The 15400-nt window shown below is 37.1% G+C and overlaps 5 non-coding genes across 5 annotated transcripts; all 5 read right to left on the minus strand.

Moving 5' to 3' along the window:
• Nucleotides 1-426: 426 nt before the first annotated feature.
• Nucleotides 427-498, minus strand: TRNAA-UGC (transfer RNA alanine (anticodon UGC)). Its single transcript has one exon. It is a non-coding gene; the product is annotated as a tRNA-Ala (tRNA).
• A 3619-nt stretch (nucleotides 499-4117) lies between these two features.
• Nucleotides 4118-4189, minus strand: TRNAA-CGC (transfer RNA alanine (anticodon CGC)). The gene has a single exon. It is a non-coding gene; the product is annotated as a tRNA-Ala (tRNA).
• An 851-nt stretch (nucleotides 4190-5040) lies between these two features.
• TRNAA-CGC (transfer RNA alanine (anticodon CGC)) lies at nucleotides 5041-5112 on the minus strand. The gene has a single exon. It is a non-coding gene; the product is annotated as a tRNA-Ala (tRNA).
• A 4542-nt stretch (nucleotides 5113-9654) lies between these two features.
• TRNAA-CGC (transfer RNA alanine (anticodon CGC)) lies at nucleotides 9655-9726 on the minus strand. Its single transcript has one exon. It is a non-coding gene; the product is annotated as a tRNA-Ala (tRNA).
• Nucleotides 9727-14267: 4541 nt separating this feature from the next.
• Nucleotides 14268-14339, minus strand: TRNAA-CGC (transfer RNA alanine (anticodon CGC)). The gene has a single exon. It is a non-coding gene; the product is annotated as a tRNA-Ala (tRNA).
• Between the last annotated feature and the right edge of the window lie 1061 nt (nucleotides 14340-15400).

Here is a 15400-nt window from a genome sequence, read left to right on the forward strand (position 1 = left end):
TCATTCCATGCTTTGAAATTTCATTAAGTGCTTGCCCTCCAAGCCCATGTCCATCCTCTTTTTGTTCACAAAGTGTTTGAACTTGTCTCTCAATCTTAATCATTTAGTTCTGCTATATTATTTGTCTCGCTCTTTTATTAAACTTTGCTTGAGTTGTCGCCTTCAGTTCCCACTGAGAATAAAAAATCTATTTCCTACTTACAATATGTTTTCCCTCAGTGTAGGAGAATGGCAATAGGCATTCAATGGGAACTTAACTTTGAAAAATGGAATGAAGAAGATAATGAATATAATCATATTTGATTGATTTTTTATGATTTGTATTCAACTTTGACTATTGCTGTAGAGTACTTTTATTGGTTTGCTTGTTATCTTTGGCTCTACTAGAGAGTTTACATATGGTAAAAAGCTGTATTTTGTAAAACTTAGAGTTGCCGGGGATTGATCCCGGGGCCTCATACATGCAAAGCATGCACTCTACCACTGAGCTACATCCCCTATGAGCTGCTATTTTCTTATGCACAAGTGATTGCAGCTTTACATTTCACTAGAGATTTACTACTTTTCAGTGTTATTAGGGATATCTTAGAGGATGGAAGCATAACCATTCTACCATGCTTGACTGCAAGGACTTTATGGTTTTCATGGGTGATGAGAATGCAAGTAGAAGCCCATTCCAAACATTGGAATGCTCTTAAAGTTCTCCATCAGAGACTGATTTATCATCAGAATCCCCAACTTTTACTAATGAATGGTGTGGATATTGATCAAGCTTTGCTAACTAGAGGGCTGTCTTACATTCTGTTTGGTCATCAGTGTCAGAACTTAGCAGAAGGGCACAAAGGTTGCATGCTATGACTGCCTCTTGGGCATTGCTAGCTAATGCTTCAACAGACAATTTATGTAGAGTTCATATGTTGTCATCATTCCATGCTTTGAAATTTCATTAAGTGCTTGCCCTCCAAGCCCATGTCCATCCTCTTTTTGTTCTCAAAGTGTTTGAACTTGTCTCTTAATCTTAATCAATTAGTTTTGCTATATTATTTGTCTTGCTCTTTTATTAAACTTTGCTCGGGTAGTCGCCTTCAGTTCCCACTGAAAATAAAAAATCTATTTCCTACTTACCATATGTTTTCCCTCAGTGTAGGAGAATGGCAAAAGGCATTCAATGGGAACTTAACTTTGAAAAATGGAATGAATAAGATGATGAATATAATCATATTTGATTGATTATTTATGATTTGTATTGAACTTTGAGTATTGCTGTAGAGTACTTTTAATGGTTTGCTTGTTAACTTTGGCTCTACTAAAGAGTTTACATATGGTAAAAAGCTGTATTTTGTAAAACTTAGAGATGCCGGGGATTGAACCCGGTGCCTTATACATGCGAAGCATGTGCTCTACCACTGAGCTACATCCCATTTGAGCTGCTATTTTCTGATGCACAAGTGATTGCAGCTTTACATTTCACTAGAGATTTACTACTTTTCAGTGTTATTATGGATATCTTAGAGGATGGAAGCATAACCATTATACCATGCTTGACTGCAAGGACTTTATGGTTTTCATGGCTGATGACAATGCAAGTAGATGCCCATTCCAAACACTGGAATGCTCTTAAAGTTCTCCATCAAAGACTGATTTATCATCAGAATCCCCTACTTTTACTAATGAATGGTGTGGATATTGATCAAGTTTTGCTAACTAGAGGGCTGTCTTACATTCTGTTTGGTCATCAGTGTCAGAACTTAGCAGAAGGGCACAAAGGATGCATGCTAAGACTGCCTCTTGGGCATTGCTAGCTAATGCTTCACCAGACAATCTATGTAGAGTTGATATGTTGTCATCATTCCATGCTTTGAAATTTCATTAAGTGCTTGCCCTCCAAGCCCATGTCCATCCTCTTTTTGTTCACAAAGTGTTTGAACTTGTCTCTCAATCTTAATCATTTAGTTCTGCTATATTATTTGTCTCGCTCTTTTATTAAACTTTGCTTGAGTTGTCGCCTTCAGTTCCCACTGAGAATAAAAAATCTATTTCCTACTTACAATATGTTTTCCCTCAGTGTAGGAGAATGGCAATAGGCATTCAATGGGAACTTAACTTTGAAAAATGGAATGAAGAAGATAATGAATATAATCATATTTGATTGATTTTTTATGATTTGTATTCAACTTTGACTATTGCTGTAGAGTACTTGTATTGGTTTGCTTGTTATCTTTTGCTCTTCTAGAGAGTTTACATATGGTAAAAAGCTGTATTTTGCAAAACTTAGAGATTCTGGGGATTGAACCCGGGGCCTCATACATGCGAAGCATGCGCTCTACCACCGAGCTACATCCCTTATGAGCTGCTATTTTCAGATGCATAAGTGATTGCAGCTTTACAATTCTCTAGAGTTTTACTACTTTTCAGTGTTATTAGTGATATCTTAGAGGATGGAAGGATAACCATTATACCATGCTTGACTTCAAGGACTTTATGGTTTTCATGGCTGGTGAGAATGCAAGTAGATGCCCATTCCGAACATTGGAATGCTCTTAAAGTTCTCCATCAGAGACTGGTTCATCATCAGAATCCCCTACTTTTACTAATGAATGGTGTGGATATTGATCAAGTTTTGCTAAATAGAGGGCTGTCTTACATTCAGTTTGGTCATCAGTGTCAGAACTTAGCAAAGGGCACAAAGGATGCATGCTATGACAGCCTCTTGGGCATTGCTAGCTAATGCTTCAACAGACAATCTATGTAGAGTTCATATGTTGTCATCATTCCATGCTTAAAAATTTCATTAAGTGCTCGCCCTCCAAGCCCTTGTCCATCCTCTTTTTGTTCACAAAGTGTTTGAACTTGTCTCTTAATCTTAAACAATTAGTTTTGCTATATTATTTGTCTCGCTCTTTTATTAAACTTTGCTCAGGTAGTCGCCTTCAGTTCCCACTGAAAATAAAAAATCTATTTCCTACTTACCATAAGTTTTCCCTCAGTGTAGGAGAATGGCAAAAGGCATTCAATAGGAACTTAACCTTGAAAACTGGAATGAAGAAGATGATGAATATAATATTATTTGATTGATTTTTTATGATTTGTATTCAACTTTGACTATTGCTGTAGAGTACTTTTATTGGTTTGCTTGTTTTCTTTGGCTCTACTAGAGAGTTTACATATGGTATAAAGCTGTATTTTGTAAAACTTGGAGATGCCGGGGATTGAATCCGGGGCCTCATACATGCGAAGCATGCGCTCTGCCACTGACCTACATCTCCTATGAGCTGCTATTTTTTTATGCACAAGTGATTGCAGCTTTACATTTCACTAGAGATTTACTACTTTTCAGTGTCATTAGGGATATATTAGAGGATGGAAGCATAACCATTATACCATGCTTGACGGCAAGGACTTTATGGTTTTCATGGCTGATGAGAATGCAAGTAGATGCCCATTCCGAACATTGGTTTGCTCTTAAAGTTCTCCATAAGAGACTGGTTTATCATCAGAATCCCCTACTTTTACAAATGAATGGTGTGGATATTGATCAAGTTTTGCTAAATAGAGGGCTGTCTTACATTCAGTTTGGTCATCAGTGTCAGAACTTAGCAAAAGGGCACAAAGGATGCATGCTATGACAGCCTCTTGGGCATTGCTAGCTAATGCTTCAACAGACAATCTATGTAGAGTTCATATGTTGTCATCATTCCATGCTTAAAAATTTCATTAAGTGCTTGCCCTCCAAGCCCTTGTCCATCCTCTTTTTGTTCACAAAGTGTTTGAACTTGTCTCTTAATCTTAAACAATTAGTTTTGCTATATTATTTGTCTCGCTGTTTTATTAAACTTTGCTCAGGTAGTCGCCTTCAGTTCCCACTGAAAATAAAAAATCTATTTCCTACTTACCATAAGTTTTCCCTCAGTGTAGGAGAATGGCAATAGGCATTCAATAGGAACTTAACTTTGAAAACTGGAATGAAGAAGATGATGAATATAATCATATTTGATTGATTTTTTATGATTTGTATTCAACTTTGACTATTGCTGTAGAGAACTTTTATTGGTTTGCTTGTTTTCTTTGGCTCTACAAGAGAGTTTACATATGGTAAAAAGCTGTATTTTGTAAAACTTGGAGATGCCGGGGATTGAAACCGGGGCCTCATACATGCGAAGCATGCGCTCTACCACCGAGCTACATCCCCTATGAGCTGCTATTTTTTTATGCACAAGTGATTGCAGCTTAACATTTCACTAGAGATTTACTACTTTTCAGTGTTATTGGGGATATCTTAGAGGATGGAAGCATAACCATTATACCTTGCTTGACTGCAAGGACTTTATGGTTTTCATGGCTGATGAGAATGCAGGTAGATGCCCATTCCAAACACTGGAATGCTCTTAAAGTTCTCCATCAGAGACTGGTTTATCATCAGAATCCCCTACTTTTACAAATGAATGGTGTGGATATTGATCAAGTTTTGCTAAATAGAGGGCTGTCTTACATTCAGTTTGGTCATCAGTGTCAGAACTTAGCAAAAGGGCACAAAGGATGCATGCTATGACAGCCTCTTGGGCATTGCTAGCTAATGCTTCAACAGACAATCTATGTAGAGTTCATATGTTGTCATCATTCCATGCTTAAAAATTTCATTAAGTGCTTGCCCTCCAAGCCCTTGTCCATCCTCTTTTTGTTCACAAAGTGTTTGAACTTGTCTCTTAATCTTAAACAATTAGTTTTGCTATATTATTTGTCTCGCTGTTTTATTAAACTTTGCTCAGGTAGTCGCCTTCAGTTCCCACTGAAAATAAAAAATCTATTTCCTACTTACCATAAGTTTTCCCTCAGTGTAGGAGAATGGCAATAGGCATTCAATAGGAACTTAACTTTGAAAACTGGAATGAAGAAGATGATGAATATAATCATATTTGATTGATTTTTTATGATTTGTATTCAACTTTGACTATTGCTGTAGAGAACTTTTATTGGTTTGCTTGTTTTCTTTGGCTCTACAAGAGAGTTTACATATGGTAAAAAGCTGTATTTTGTAAAACTTGGAGATGCCGGGGATTGAAACCGGGGCCTCATACATGCGAAGCATGCGCTCTACCACCGAGCTACATCCCCTATGAGCTGCTATTTTTTTATGCACAAGTGATTGCAGCTTAACATTTCACTAGAGATTTACTACTTTTCAGTGTTATTGGGGATATCTTAGAGGATGGAAGCATAACCATTATACCTTGCTTGACTGCAAGGACTTTATGGTTTTCATGGCTGATGAGAATGCAGGTAGATGCCCATTCCAAACACTGGAATGCTCTTAAAGTTCTCCATCAGAGACTGGTTTATCATCAGAATCCCCTACTTTTACTAATGAATGGTGTGGATATTGATCAAGTTTTGCTAACTAGAGGGCTGTCTTACATTCTGTTTGGTTATCAGTGTCAGAACTTAGCAGAAGGGCACAAAGGATGCATGCTAAGACTGCCTCTTGGGCATTGCTAGCTAATGCTTCACCAGACAATCTATGTAGAGTTGATATGTTGTCATCATTCCATGCTTTGAAATTTCATTAAGTGCTTGCCCTCCAAGCCCATGTCCATCCTCTTTTTGTTCACAAAGTGTTTAAACTTGTCTCTCAATCTTAATCAATTAGTTTTGCTACATTATTTGTCTCGCTCTTTTATTAATCTTTGCTCAGGTAGTCGCCTTCAGTTCCCACTGAAATTAAAAAATCTATTTCCTCATTACCATAGTTTTTCCTCAGTGTAGGAGAATGGCAATAGGCATTCAATGGGAACTTAACTTTGAAAAATGGAATGAAGAAGATGATGAATATAATCATATTTGATTGATTTTTTATGATTTGTATTCAACTTTCACTATTGCTGTAGAGTACTTTTATTGGTTTGCTTGTTTTCTTTGGCTCTACTACAGAGTTTACATATGGTAAAAAGCTGTATTTTGTAAAACTTGTAGATGCCGGGGATTGAATCCGGGGCCTCATACATGCGAAGCATGCGCTCTACCACTGAGCTATATCCCCTATGAGCTGCTATTTTTTTATGCACAAGTGATTGCAGCTTTACATTTCACTAGAGATTTATTACTTTTCAGTGTTATTAGGGATATCTTAGAGGATGGAAGCATAACCATTATACCATGCTTGACTGCAAGGACTTTATGGTTATCATGGCTGAAGAGAATGCAGGTAGATGCCCATTCCAAACTCTGGAATGCTCTTAAAGTTCTCCATCAGAGACTGGTTTATCATCAGAATCCCCTACTTTTACTAATGAATGGTGTGGATATTGATCAAGCTTTGCTAACTAGAGGGCTGTCTTACATTTTGTTTGGTCATCAGTGTCAGAACTTAGCAGAAGGGCACAAAGGATGCATGCTAAGACTGCCTCTTGGGCATTGCTAGCTAATGCTTCACCAGACAATCTATGTAGAGTTGATATGTTGTCATCATTCCATGCTTTGAAATTTCATTAAGTACTCGCCCTCCAAGCCCATGTCCATCTTCTTTTTGTTCATAAAGTGGTTGAACTTGTCTCTCAATCTTAATCATTTAGTTCTGCTATATTATTTGTCTCGCTCTTTTATTAAACTTTGCTCAAGTAGTCGCCTTCAGTTCCCACTGAGAATAAAAAATCTATTTCCTACTTACCATAAGTTTTCCCTCAGTGTAGGAGAATGGCAATAGGCATTCAATGGGAACATAACTTTGAAAAATGGAATGAAGAAGATGATGAATATAATCATATTTGATTAATTTTTAATGATTTGTGTTCAACTTTGACTATTGCTGTAGAGTACTTTTATTGGTTTGCTTGTTATCTTTGGCTCTACTAGAGAGTTTACATATGGTAAAAAGCTGTATTTTGTAAAATTTAGAGATTCCGGGGATTGAACCCGGGGCCTCATACATGCGAAGCATGCGCTCTACCACTGTGCTACATCCCCTATGAGCTGCTATTTTCTTATGCACAAGTGATTGCAGCTTTACATTTCACTAGAGATTTACTACTTTTCAGTGTGATTAGGGATATCTTAGAGGATGGAAGCATAACCATTATACCATGCTTGACTGCAAGGACTTTATGGTTTTCATGGGTGATGAGAATGCAAGTAGAAGCCCATTCCAAACATTGGAATGCTCTTAAAGTTCTCCATCAGAGACTGATTTATCATCAGAATCCCCTACTTTTACTAATGAATGGTGTGGATATTGATCAAGCTTTGCTAACTAGAGGGCTGTCTTACATTCTGTTTGGTCATCAGTGTCAGAACTTAGCAGAAGGGCACAAAGGTTGCATGCTATGACTGCCTCTTGGGCATTGCTAGCTAATGCTTCAACAGACAATTTATGTAGAGTTCATATGTTGTCATCATTCCATGCTTTGAAATTTCATTAAGTGCTTGCCCTCCAAGCCCATGTCCATCCTCTTTTTGTTCTCAAAGTGTTTGAACTTGTCTCTTAATCTTAATCAATTAGTTTTGCTATATTATTTGTCTTGCTCTTTTATTAAACTTTGCTCGGGTAGTCGCCTTCAGTTCCCACTGAAAATAAAAAATCTATTTCCTACTTACCATATGTTTTCCCTCAGTGTAGGAGAATGGCAAAAGGCATTCAATGGGAACTTAACTTTGAAAAATGGAATGAATAAGATGATGAATATAATCATATTTGATTGATTATTTATGATTTGTATTGAACTTTGACTATTGCTGTAGAGTACTTTTAATGGTTTGCTTGTTAACTTTGGCTCTACTAAAGAGTTTACATATGGTAAAAAGCTGTATTTTGTAAAACTTAGAGATGCCGGGGATTGAACCCGGTGCCTTATACATGCGAAGCATGTGCTCTACCACTGAGCTACATCCCATTTCAGCTGCTATTTTCTGATGCACAAGTGATTGCAGCTTTACATTTCACTAGAGATTTACTACTTTTCAGTGTTATTAGGGATATCTTAGAGGATGGAAGCATAACCATTATACCATGCTTGACTGCATGGACATTATGGTTTTCATGGCTGATGACAATGCAAGTAGATGCCCATTCCAAACACTGGAATGCTCTTAAAGTTCTCCATCAAAGACTGATTTATCATCAGAATCCCCTACTTTTACTAATGAATGGTGTGGATATTGATCAAGTTTTGCTAACTAGAGGGCTGTCTTACATTCTGTTTGGTCATCAGTGTCAGAACTTAGCAGAAGGGCACAAAGGATGCATGCTAAGACTGCCTCTTGGGCATTGCTAGCTAATGCTTCACCAGACAATCTATGTAGAGTTAATATGTTGTCATCATTCCATGCTTTGAAATTTCATTAAGTGCTTGCCCTCCAAGCCCATGTCCATCCTCTTTTTGTTCACAAAGTGTTTGAACTTGTCTCTCAATCTTAATCATTTAGTTCTGCTATATTATTTGTCTCGCTCTTTTATTAAACTTTGCTTGAGTTGTCGCCTTCAGTTCCCACTGAGAATAAAAAATCTATTTCCTACTTACAATATGTTTTCCCTCAGTGTAGGAGAATGGCAATAGGCATTCAATGGGAACTTAACTTTGAAAAATGGAATGAAGAAGATAATGAATATAATCATATTTGATTGATTTTTTATGATTTGTATTCAACTTTGACTATTGCTGTAGAGTACTTTTATTGGTTTGCTTGTTATCTTTGGCTCTACTAGAGAGTTTACATATGGTAAAAAGCTGTATTTTGTAAAACTTAGAGTTGCCGGGGATTGATCCCGGGGCCTCATACATGCGAAGCATGCACTCTACCACTGAGCTACATCCCCTATGAGCTGCTATTTTTTTATGCACAAGTGATTGCAGCTTTACATTTCACTAGAGATTTACTACTTTTCAGTGTTATTAGGGATATCTTAAAGGATGGAAGCATAACCATTATACCATGCTTGACTGCAAGGACTTTATGGTTTTCATGGCTGATGAGAATGCAAGTAGATGCCCATTCCGAACATTGGATTGCTCTTAAAGTTCTCCATAAGAGACTGGTTTATCATCAGAATCCCCTACTTTTACAAAAGAATGGTGTGGATATTGATCAAGTTTTGCTAAATAGAGGGCTGTCTTACATTCAGTTTGGTCATCAGTGTCAGAACTTAGCAAAAGGGCACAAAGGATGCATGCTATGACAGCCTCTTGGGCATTGCTAGCTAATGCTTCAACAGACAATCTATGTAGAGTTCATATGTTGTCATCATTCCATGCTTAAAAATTTCATTAAGTGCTTGCCCTCCAAGCCCTTGTCCATCCTCTTTTTGTTCACAAAGTGTTTGAACTTGTCTCTTAATCTTAAACAATTAGTTTTGCTATATTATTTGTCTCGCTCTTTTATTAAACTTTGCTCAGGTAGTCGCCTTCAGTTCCCACTGAAAATAAAAAATCTATTTCCTACTTACCATAAATTTTCCCTCAGTGTAGGAGAATGGCAATAGGCATTCAATAGGAACTTAACTTTGAAAACTGGAATGAAGAAGATGATGAATATAATCATATTTGATTGATTTTTTATGATTTGTATTCAACTTTGACTATTGCTGTAGATTACTTTTATTGGTTTGCTTGTTTTCTTTGGCTCTACAAGAGAGTTTACATATGGTAAAAAGCTGTATTTTGTAAAACTTGGAGATGCCGGGGATTGAAACCGGGGCCTCATACATGCGAAGCATGCGCTCTACCACCGAGCTACATCCCCTATGAGCTGCTATTTTTTTATGCACAAGTGATTGCAGCTTAACATTTCACTAGAGATTTACTACTTTTCAGTGTTATTGGGGATATCTTAGAGGATGGAAGCATAACCATTATACCTTGCTTGACTGCAAGGACTTTATGGTTTTCATGGCTGATGAGAATGCAGGTAGATGCCCATTCCAAACACTGGAATGCTCTTAAAGTTCTCCATCAGAGACTGGTTTATCATCAGAATCCCCTACTTTTACTAATGAATGGTGTGGATATTGATCAAGTTTTGCTAACTAGAGGGCTGTCTTACATTCTGTTTGGTTATCAGTGTCAGAACTTAGCAGAAGGGCACAAAGGATGCATGCTAAGACTGCCTCTTGGGCATTGCTAGCTAATGCTTCACCAGACAATCTATGTAGAGTTGATATGTTGTCATCATTCCATGCTTTGAAATTTCATTAAGTGCTTGCCCTCCAAGCCCATGTCCATCCTCTTTTTGTTCACAAAGTGTTTAAACTTGTCTCTCAATCTTAATCAATTAGTTTTGCTACATTATTTGTCTCGCTCTTTTATTAATCTTTGCTCAGGTAGTCGCCTTCAGTTCCCACTGAAATTAAAAAATCTATTTCCTCATTACCATAGTTTTTCCTCAGTGTAGGAGAATGGCAATAGGCATTCAATGGGAACTTAACTTTGAAAAATGGAATGAAGAAGATGATGAATATAATCATATTTGATTGATTTTTTATGATTTTTATTCAACTTTCACTATTGCTGTAGAGTACTTTTATTGGTTTGCTTGTTTTCTTTCGCTCTACTACAGAGTTTACATATGGTAAAAAGCTGTATTTTGTAAAACTTGTAGATGCCGGGGATTGAATCCGGGGCCTCATACATGCGAAGCATGCGCTCTACCACTGAGCTATATCCCCTATGAGCTGCTATTTTTTTATGCACAAGTGATTGCAGCTTTACATTTCACTAGAGATTTATTACTTTTCAGTGTTATTAGGGATATCTTAGAGGATGGAAGCATAACCATTATACCATGCTTGACTGCAAGGACTTTATGGTTATCATGGCTGAAGAGAATGCAGGTAGATGCCCATTCCAAACTCTGGAATGCTCTTAAAGTTCTCCATCAGAGACTGGTTTATCATCAGAATCCCCTACTTTTACTAATGAATGGTGTGGATATTGATCAAGCTTTGCTAACTAGAGGGCTGTCTTACATTCTGTTTGGTCATCAGTGTCAGAACTTAGCAGAAGGGCACAAAGGATGCATGCTAAGACTGCCTCTTGGGCATTGCTAGCTAATGCTTCACCAGACAATCTATGTAGAGTTGATATGTTGTCATCATTCCATGCTTTGAAATTTCATTAAGTACTCGCCCTCCAAGCCCATGTCCATCTTCTTTTTGTTCATAAAGTGGTTGAACTTGTCTCTCAATCTTAATCATTTAGTTCTGCTATATTATTTGTCTCGCTCTTTTATTAAACTTTGCTCAAGTAGTCGCCTTCAGTTCCCACTGAGAATAAAAAATCTATTTCCTACTTACCATATGTTTTCCCTCAGAGTTGGAGAATGGCAATAGGCATTCAATGGGAACTTAACTTTGAAAAATGGATTGAAGAAGATGATGATTATAATTATATTTGATTGATTTTTTATGATTTGTATTCAACTTTGACTATTGCTGTAGAGTACTTGTATTGGTTTGCTTGTTATCTTTTGCTCTTCTAGAGAGTTTACATATGGTAAAAAGCTGTATTTTGCAAAACTTAGAGATTCTGGGGATTGAACTCAAGAGCTTATTCAAGCAAAGCATGCGCTCTACCACCGAGCTACATCCCTTATGAGCTGCTATTTTCAGATGCATAAGTGATTGCAGCTTTACAATTCTCTAGAGTTTTACTACTTTTCAGTGTTATTAGTGATATCTTAGAGGATGGAAGGATAACCATTATACCATGCTTGACTTCAAGGACTTTATGGTTTTCATGGCTGGTGAGAATGCAAGTAGATGCCCATTCCGAACATTGGAATGCTCTTAAAGTTCTCCATCAGAGACTGGTTCATCATCAGAATCCCCTACTTTTACTAATGAATGGTGTGGATATTGATCAAGTTTTGCTAACTAGAGGGCTGTCTTACATTCTGTTTGGTCATCAGTGTCAGAACTTAGCAGAAGGGCACAAAGGATGCATGCTAAGACTGCCTCTTGGGCATTGCTAGAAAATGCTTCACAAGACTATCTATGTAGACTTCATATGTTGTCATCATTCCATGCTTTGAAATTTCATTAAGTGCTTGCCCTCCAAGCCCATGTCCATCCTCTTTTTGTTCATAAAGTGTTTGAACTTGTCTTTCAATCTTAAACAATTAGTTTTGCTATATTATTTGTCTTGCTCTTTTATTAAACTTTGCTCGGGTAGTCGCCTTCAGTTCCCACTGAAAATAAAAAATCTATTTCCTACTTACCATATGTTTTCCCTCAGTGTAGGAGAATGGCAATAGGCATTCAATGGGAACTTAACTTTGAAAAATGGAATGAAGAAGATGATGAATATAATCATATTTGATTGATTTTTTATGATTTGTATTCAACTTTGACTATTGCTCTAGAGTACTTTTATTGGTTTGCTTGTTTTCTTTGGCTCTACTAGAGAGTTTACATATGGTAAAAAGCTGTATTTTGTAAAACTTGGAGATGCAGGGATTGAAACCGGGGCCTCATACATGCGAAGCATGCGCTCTACCACTAAGCTACATCCCCTATGAGCTGCTATTTTTTTATGCACAAGTGATTGCAGCTTTATATTTTACTAGAGATATACTACTTTTCAGTGTTATTAGGGATATCTTAGAGGATGGAAGCATAACCATTATACCATGCTTGACTGCAAGGACTTTATGGTTTTCATGGCTGATGAGAATGCAAGTAGATGCCCATTCCAAACACTGGAATGCTCATAAAGTTCTCCATCAGAGACTGGTTTATCATCAGAATCCCCTACTTTTACTAATGAATGGTGTGGATATTGATCAAGTTTTGCTAACTAGAGGGCTGTCTTACATTCTGTTAGGTCATCAGTGTCAGAACTTAGCAGAAGGGCACAAAGGATGCATGCTAAGACTGACTCTTGGGCATTGCTAGCTAATGCTTCACCAGACAATCTATGTAGAGTTGATATGTTGTCATCATTCCATGCTTTGAAATTTCATTAAGTGCTTGCCCTCCAAGCCCATGTCCATCCTCTTTTTGTTCATAAAGTGGTTGAACTTGTCTCTCAATCTTAATCATTTAGTTCTGCTATATTATTTGTCTCGCTCTTTTATTAAACTTTGCTCAGGTAGTCGCCTTCAGTTCCCACTGAGAATAAAAAATCTATTTCCTACTTACCATATGTTTTCCCTCAGTGTAGGAGAATGGCAATAGGCATTCAATGGGAACTTAACTTTGAAAAATGGAATGAAGAAGATGATGAATATAATCATATTTGTTTAATTTTTTATGATTTGTATTCAACTTTGACTATTGCTGTAGAGTACTTGTATTGGTTTGCTTGTTATCTTTGGCTCTTCTAGAGAGTTTAACTATGGTAAAAAGCTGTATTTTGCAAAACTTAGAGATTCTGGGGATTGAACTCAGGAGCTTATACAAGCGAAGCATGCGCTCTACCACCGAGCTACATCCCATATGAGCTGCTATTTTCTGATGCATAAGTGATTGCAGCTTTACAATTCACTAGAGATTTACTACTTTTCAGTGTTATTAGTGATATCTTAGATGATGGAAGGATAACCATTATACCATGCTTGACTTCAAGGACTTTATGGTTTTCATGGCTGATGAGAATGCAAGTAGATGCCCATTCCAAACATTGGAAAGCTCTTAAAGTTCTCCATCAGAGACTGGTTCATCATCAGAATCCCCTAATTTTACTACAGAATGGTGTGGATATTGATCAAGTTTTGCTAACTAGAGGGCTGTCTTACATTCTGTTTGGTCATCAGTGTCAGAACTTAGCAGAAGGGCACAAAGGATGCATGCTAAGACTGCCTCTTGGCCACTGCTAGCTAATGCTTCACCAGACAATCCATGTAGAGTTGATATGTTGTCATCATTCCATGCTTTGATATATCATTAAGTGCTTGCCCTCCAAGCCCATGTCCATCCTCTTTTTGTTCACAAAGTGTTTGAACTTGTCTCTCAATCTTAATCAATTAGTTTTGCTATATTATTTGTCTCGCTCTTTTATTAAACTTTGCTTGAGTTGTCGCCTTCAGTTCCCACTGAAAATAAAAAATCTATTTCCTACTTACCATAAGTTTACCTTCAGTGTAGTAGAATGGCAATAAGCATTCAATGGGAACTTAACTTTGAAAAATGGAATGAAGAAGATGATGAATATAATCATATTTGATTGATTTTTTATGATTTGTAATCAACTTTGACTATTGCTGTAGAGAACTTTTATTGGTTTGCTTGTTTTCTTTGGCTCTACAAGAGAGTTTACATATGGTAAAAAGCTGTATTTTGTAAAACTTGGAGATGCCGGGGATTGAAACCGGGGCCTCATACATGCGAAGCATGCGCTCTACCACCGAGCTACATCCCCTATGAGCTGCTATTTTTTTATGCACAAGTGATTGCAGCTTAACATTTCACTAGAGATTTACTACTTTTCAGTGTTATTGGGGATATCTTAGAGGATGGAAGCATAACCATTATACCTTGCTTGACTGCAAGGACTTTATGGTTTTCATGGCTGATGAGAATGCAGGTAGATGCCCATTCCAAACACTGGAATGCTCTTAAAGTTCTCCATCAGAGACTGGTTTATCATCAGAATCCCCTACTTTTACTAATGAATGGTGTGGATATTGATCAAGTTTTGCTAACTAGAGGGCTGTCTTACATTCTGTTTGGTTATCAGTGTCAGAACTTAGCAGAAGGGCACAAAGGATGCATGCTAAGACTGCCTCTTGGGCATTGCTAGCTAATGCTTCACCAGACAATCTATGTAGAGTTGATATGTTGTCATCATTCCATGCTTTGAAATTTCATTAAGTGCTTGCCCTCCAAGCCCATGTCCATCCTCTTTTTGTTCACAAAGTGTTTAAACTTGTCTCTCAATCTTAATCAATTAGTTTTGCTACATTATTTGTCTCGCTCTTTTATTAATCTTTGCTCAGGTAGTCGCCTTCAGTTCCCACTGAAATTAAAAAATCTATTTCCTCATTACCATAGTTTTTCCTCAGTGTAGGAGAATGGCAATAGGCATTCAATGGGAACTTAACTTTGAAAAATGGAATGAAGAAGATGATGAATATAATCATATTTGATTGATTTTTTATGATTTGTATTCAACTTTGACTATTGCTGTAGAGTACTTGTATTGGTTTGCTTGTTATCTTTGGCTCTTCTAGAGAGTTTAACTATGGTAAAAAGCTGTATTTTGCAAAACTTAGAGATTCTGGGGATTGAACTCAGGAGCTTATACAAGCGAAGCATGCGCTCTACCACCGAGCTACATCCCATATGAGCTGCTATTTTCTGATGCATAAGTGATTGCAGCTTTACAATTCACTAGAGATTTACTACTTTTCAGTGTTATTAGTGATATCTTAGATGATGGAAGGATAACCATTATACCATGCTTGACTTCAAGGACTTTAT

This window comes from Taudactylus pleione, unplaced genomic scaffold, assembly GCF_031769625.1.
Source record: "Taudactylus pleione unplaced genomic scaffold, aTauple2 ptg000070l, whole genome shotgun sequence".
Lineage (NCBI taxonomy): Eukaryota > Metazoa > Chordata > Amphibia > Anura > Myobatrachidae > Taudactylus > Taudactylus pleione.